At 34.2% G+C, this 6898-nt stretch overlaps 1 pseudogene; it reads right to left on the bottom strand.

The window, feature by feature from the left end:
* Positions 1-541: 541 nt before the first annotated feature.
* LOC126728484 (esterase-like) lies at positions 542-5531 on the bottom strand (annotated as a pseudogene).
* Positions 5532-6898: the final 1367 nt, after the last annotated feature.

Below are 6898 nucleotides of genomic sequence, written 5' to 3'. Positions count from 1 at the left end.
CATGTTCGTTTTTCTTACTAAACTGAGATTTTGTCAGCTTAACTTTTCCCTCTTCCTCGCCTGTCAGAGAAAGTTTTTTCCAATCCTTAAGAACTTCATCCATTCTCACACGAAAGAAAGAGTGCTAGAAAGAAGAGAAAGTAGTGTAAAAGTAAACAATTTTTTGCGGAGATGATCACAGTACGTGTTTTCCCACCCCAAAAAACTAAAGACCCCACAAGCCCTACTAATAACGTTGGAAACATAACAAAATTTAATAGTTTCTCTGCAATGACAGCATTCTTCTGGCTATTTATTTAATTAGACAATAAAAAAGAAAAAAGAAAGTCCAAAATTCATCCAAAATGGTCACTAATTCATTCTAGTTTATTTCATAGGACTAACTTCATTTTTTTTGAGAGAGATATTTAATAGGACTAACTTCAGTATGTTAGACTATTTCAGAATATAAACAATTGCAATAAGGAAGACAAAATTAAAGAGTACATTATAACCAGTAGTACAAGATTATTATTATTTATATATATAGGTGCCTATGAATCTAAATGTCGTGACAAGCTATTTTCAAAGGTATGGGTGGATCTGAAAAAGCTCCGGTTGAAATTTGATCAAAAACAAACTTGTTAGCAGCCTCTATATAGTGAATTCCATCCCAATTTACTCTAACTAAGGGGCATTCACATAAACCAACAAATATCTGGCTTCCATTGACTGTAATTGTTCCTCCACAGCCAACATTGTTGCTATAATTGTATATGCCACCATAGCCATAACAGGCAATGAGGGGGATTTCAAATCCTGTTATTTTCAACCAAACAATTAATAAACATGAAATTATGCTTCATTAATAAAATATTTTAAATGAAGGAATAAAAATGATAAATGTTAAAGATCATCTAAATCTATAAGATTGATCATCATTAAAAACAGGGACAAAACTACATTTGGACCAAAGGGTCGTGGCACCTTGATTTTTTTTTTTTTTTTAATAATATGTATACAGTTAAAATTAAATTATAGTATAAACTTAAGTTTTTATGGTATTTGGTTTAAAAAATTTGTCAACTTATTAAAATTTATAGTTATTTTTTTTTATAACTTTATTAAGCCCTAGATAAATTCAGTTGATCTTCGGTTATTAACCAATTCAATCAGCAATAAATTTTCCTCTATCCAAGTTGCGAAAATCAAATTGACCCAAAGAGACCTCATGAAATAGAAATAACTAACTGGCCTAAATCCATATATAGTCCCCTTAAAGAAAAGGTTAATTAATACATGAACTGTCGGATGTGGATTCATGCAATTGTTGCACTGTCATGTGAGAGGGAAAAGTTATTTGGCATTTTTTTTTTTTTTTTTTTTTTACGTTTTTAAATGTTGTCAATTTGTGCATGAATCACTAGTGTTATCACAAAATCAATAAGGCAAAGCTCTTTGTCTCTCTCTTCATAAAAAGAAAATATTTTGGATTGATCTAAGCATTAAAAAATAATAATAATGGTTAACTGTGTCTATAGTTTAGTGTGAATAAAACATAAAGTTGAGTATTTTTGATTGAGTAAATTAAAAAAAAAAAAAAAAACTATTTTTATGTCAAAATATTGGTCTTATACATTTTCTCAAAGTTGTATTCTTCTCTCTTCTCAAAGTTATATTTTTCTCTCATTGTCATAATCATAAATTCATTTCAATTTTTTTTTTTTTTTTTTTAACTTTTGGGTTTAGAAATTAGATAGTAGATTAACTGTGACAACAAAATTTATGGTAAGTCTCTTGCTTTAGAATCAATAGAAATTACCATGAAATTCTATACATAAATCAATCATATATGATTTTTGGGATTTAAAAAAAAAAAAGTTAAAGATGATAGAAATTTATTAAGAAATTGTTATTATTATTATTATTATTACTGTGGGGAGGGGGTGAGGCACCCCCACCCAAGTAGGCCTGAGGAGTGATTGGGCCCAATCCACAGCCAAGTTGGGGCCAGTCTAGCTGAGGTGCTCTACCACCGCTAGCCAAGCAACCCGGGGATTACTTTTCACCTAAGGAGGCCTCATAAAGGGTATCTTGTGGAAGACTAGGAGGAAGCAACTCAAGCTAAAAGACAGAGAGTTACAGAATGGCATGGTGATAGGTGTAGGCAAGAGAGGAAGGAAGCTTTTGAGTAAAACAACCATTACCTCCGCATTAAATGCACCACAACAACCTAGCTTGTTGCATTAATGGCAGAATGACCATTGAATAGTGTCCATACAGCCTCTATCCTACTCTACCATCGCTAGCCAAGTAAGAATGTGACAAGTATCTAGAAGTGGAATAACAGCCCTCTAAGTGGAAGGCTGGGATGTAAATCAAATGGCCACAAAAGTGGAAAGATCCCACATGAACAGGGATCGGAAAAAAACAAAGGAAAGAGTTGGAGAACTGAAATTGTAAAGTTCAATCATGTGTAAAAATTGTCCTTAACCAACCTGAAGATAAAATACAAATTCATATGTTATTAAGACTTAGAAATACAAGAGCAAATCTGGAAGTTCATCCTTTCATTTTTTATTTCATCTAGCTACCGTCTCAAAAAAGCCTAAGTGTTGGTCTGTATCCCTACCTATACAAATTAATTGTATTGGGTCCAACCACCAAGGCTTACCTTGGGTTCTTGACCCCCTACAATAGTTATTATTATTATTATTATTATTACCTTAAATTGATGTTAGTTTTATTTTTCATCTATTAATTTAATGTTAAATCTTTTTATAAATTCTCATTCTTAAATGGTTAATTTTTTTTTTTCATACTTTGGCCCCCAAAGGTTAAATTTTGGTTCTGCCTACTTTTTATTTATTTATTTATTTATTTGTGACAATTCAATAGCTTAGGGAGGGAGAAATTAAATTTTGAATGTCACCAATGAAAACATTAAGATGACTCCTTACATGATTATTAATACTTTTATGTTATATAATTTTTGTAAGGGCATGTTTTACTCCCAAAGCCCAAATGAAAGGTCAATGGCCCAAAGAGCCCAAAATAATAAATTTGTAGAGAGTGGGCTTGGAACCAAACTTTCAATGAGTTAAAGTGGACAATGATCACTGTAGGTTAGTTGTACTGAAAAGCATAAACAAACAGTTTAGACAAGAAAAGTCCTCGGATTAGTCTGAGGAAGGTTGTTCTTATATATTTCTCTTAGACTTATATAAAATTACAATTTTTCAGTTTACTGTCCTTTTTCTACAGAATATCTGATGATCCCTTTGTAATGGGATTTTCCTTCTTTATATTCCCCTTTCTTACTTCATCTTAGCCCTCCACGTGTAAATTAGATTGCTGGCTTTGATACTTGTCTCATCAGCACATTCCTGAAGTCTTTGTGGGTAGCTGTAAGGCTGAATGTTATTGTTCAAGTATCACCTCCACATTAATGCGGCCAAGGGGTTTGTTGCAGAGTATTCAATGCTATGGTAGCAGCTTTCTTCTCAGATATTTCCTAACTCTCTTTTGTCTTATCCCTATCTAATGTTTATCTTTGCCAGCATGATTGTCTGTTGCCTTATTCTTGACGAAAGGTCGGACCTATGACCTCTACCCTGTTTAGCCAAGGAGGTACTTCTCCTCGAACGACATTTCCAGTTCCTCATGACTAAACTCCTTCCACAAACCATTGTCTTGCAAGCCTCCGTTAGTATTACCTGTCCTCGGACATGGGCCACGGCCCAATACCCATATTTGGACCCTTTATCCCTACAATTTTTAATATAAAGTACAAATTATCATAAGGCTTACCCTATTCCTTGGATTTATTAAAGGTTTATTTGTGATCCATTTATTATACTGAAACTAAAATTTTTTTGCTTAAAATATAATAGAAAAAAGTAAAAGTTAGCTAAAATAATACAATGGGATCCATGAATAGTACCAAAAATTACAGTGGGACCCATAAATAGTGAAAAAAATAAGCTGAATAGTAATATAAGTTGACAAAAAATAAACTATTCAAAAGCAACCTATATAGAGAGTACTTGACAAAGTAGACATCCACATATGTGAATGCAGCTGAAGGAAGATCCTTCCTGAGTTGAACTATGGCTTCCTTCAATTTGTGGTTGAAATATTGAGCTACATCATTATAACTTATAAGGCTTTGTGCAACCATAACTGTCCCTTTGAAGTTTGAGCTGATGGAAAACTGGCCAAAATAAGGGGAAGGCAGCTAATTGATTAGCACTAATAAAACTAAATTTAGTTACCAAATTTCATTTTTTTATTTTTCGGTTGTAATTGGTTTAACAAAAGGATGTTTCTTCTTGTAGTAATAGGTCAAGGTCAAGCCAGCCCATTATCAACCACTAATCAATATAAATATAAATTAACCTTAACATTAATGGAGAACTTGTTTAATATATCAGGGATAGAAGCACTGACTTCCTCTATAGTCATGTTACCAAAAAAGAACCCCTTAGCAAGATCATTTCGACCGATATCGAATGTATAAAGCTTTTGAAAAGCAATCCCCCCTTGGGCATTAAATTTGCATATATTTCCTCCTACAAGAAAATCCAAGGCCCAATATAAAGCAAAAATGCACTTGATAATATAGATGTTTGTTATAAGCAACCTCAATTCTCAACAAATTACATAATATTACGAACAAGTGAAGTGTTTACCCACTGTTCCACTTCACCTTTTTGCCTTAGCAAATGTGATCTGAACTTGAAATGTAACAATTGTGAGTATTGGACATAGAGGTAGAACGGACTAAATGTACCAGCAGGTGTTATACTGGTTGGTAGTCCGATTGTGTATGCATACAGATGTGGGAGACCAAGACTAATTGCTGTAACCATGCAATGTGATCAATCAGTGATAATTAGGCACAGTGCTTATAGTGGAAATTAAATTAGTTTTGACAATGCTGCATACGGTAAATTTTACAATCTTTATCACAACTTATTGGGCAACATATGTGAACATTTGCATCAAGTTGTGCAAAAAGTATTGTCTATTATTTATCTATCAATTAATTAACAATTATAAAAGTGTCACTCCGTCTCCATAAATGTGTATTTCATCCTCCCACATGGTAGGTCTCACCAATTCAACTCACATGGTAGGTCCCACCAATTCAATGAATTGATGGGACCCACAATGGAAGAGGATGAAATACACATTTATGAAGTCCCTAATAATTTTCCGCTGAGAAATGCCAGCACCACCACTACCTTCACCTCTCCCACCGAACCTCCATATACACCTGACCCACCATCCAAAACCACAGAAACTCGAAAATTATCAAAACCCAGTTGCCCAAATGGCATTTCAGAACGGTCCAAATTCTTAAACTCGGCTTCATGGCTAGAAAATAACGGGTGAGAGTAAGAGCGGCACGAAGAACAAGTACGAAACCCGCTAATCTGAACTGGGTTTGCGGGAATTCGGGTGGAATGCGAAATGGGTCTGTGAGAAAACCCCATGAAACGGTAAAAGAGTGGAGATTTGCGGATGAGTGATGCTGGGTTTTGAACCATTTTTGTTTCTGTGAAGATTGAAGAAAAACAGGGGTTGTGGGAAAGTCTGTGTGACTCTGTGGTGGGTTTTGGTTTTTGAGCTAAACTCTCGATCCTCCTCCTCCTGCTGAGCCAATGAGCTCCAATCAGGCATGAAAGCACGAATTCAAGAATAATCTGATCCGGAACCTATTGGGATAGCACCTTTTCTTCCTATTATTAGGTCTTCCTTCTCAAAACCTCAGTCTAAACCCGAACCAAAATCCACTCTTCCTTCTCAAAACCTTGGTTTTAGAATGAATAACATTCTAATTATTGTGGGTTTTGCTGCAATAGTACCTGGTTTTTTACTGATAACTCTTGTTGTTAGCCTCCTCTGTTGTTGCTACCACAACAAGTTCACAGAGAATGATCAGCTTGCTCATGATAGAGGAGGTGCCCTTGGTGTAGAGGAGGGGGGGGGGGGGGGGTGGACATGGAGGGGACGAGAGCAGTGACAGTAATGGAGGGGATGGTAGGAGTGAACATGGAGGAGGCAATGGTGATGTAGAGGAAGGGACAGGTGGACGTGGAGGAGATAGCGGTGATGGAGGGGAGAGTGGCGATGCAGATGGATGGTATGGGAGTGCTGATGGAGAGGACGGTAACGTCGAGGAGGGGACTGGTCGACCATGGGAGGTTGTCTTCTTATTTTTATTTTTATTTTTGTTACACACTGTAGAAGTTCTACTTTAGAGTTTAGAGTAATGCAAGCACTGTAGAAGTTCTACTTTAGAGTTTAGAGTAATGCAAGCATTTAAGGAGGTGGGGTGGACATCAAATCTACTGTATGGGGGAGGGAGAAATTTAGAAAAAATTGAAATCTCAAGTTGTTAATGATAATTTAATACACTCAATTTTATTTTTTTAAAAACAATTTTAGTATTATGAATGATTCATTTGGGATTCTAAAGTTTGTAATTGCATAGTTTTAAAAATTAAATGATTAGATTTATAGAGTTAATATTTGATTATATTTTTAAAAAATAAAAGATAAATTAATTGAAAAATGAATGATGATGTGGCGCAATAAGAGTTTTGCAAAATTAAATACAATGCTTTCATTATTATAACATGTTTTGATTTTTGTTGAATATTATGTTTTTTTATTTATTTATAAAAGATGTACACCATTTCACTTTAGAATATGTGCAATAAATTGCTTCACAAAATTTGTAAATTTAATTTCAAAGTGTAATCTTGGATTTAAATATGTCATAATGGATGTGTTGCCTTTTTGCCATCAAAACGTTGCTATGGCTCTTCTAAAATCATTAATTCATTTTTCTTATTTTTAAATGATATATATATATATACAATCTATTTGTCATGATTATGTTTTCCACTGG

Source organism: Quercus robur, chromosome 5 (genome assembly GCF_932294415.1).
Source record: "Quercus robur chromosome 5, dhQueRobu3.1, whole genome shotgun sequence".
NCBI lineage: Eukaryota > Viridiplantae > Streptophyta > Magnoliopsida > Fagales > Fagaceae > Quercus > Quercus robur.
The sequence above is the reverse complement of the archived record's forward strand: the minus strand, read 5'-3'. Positions and strand labels throughout refer to the sequence as shown.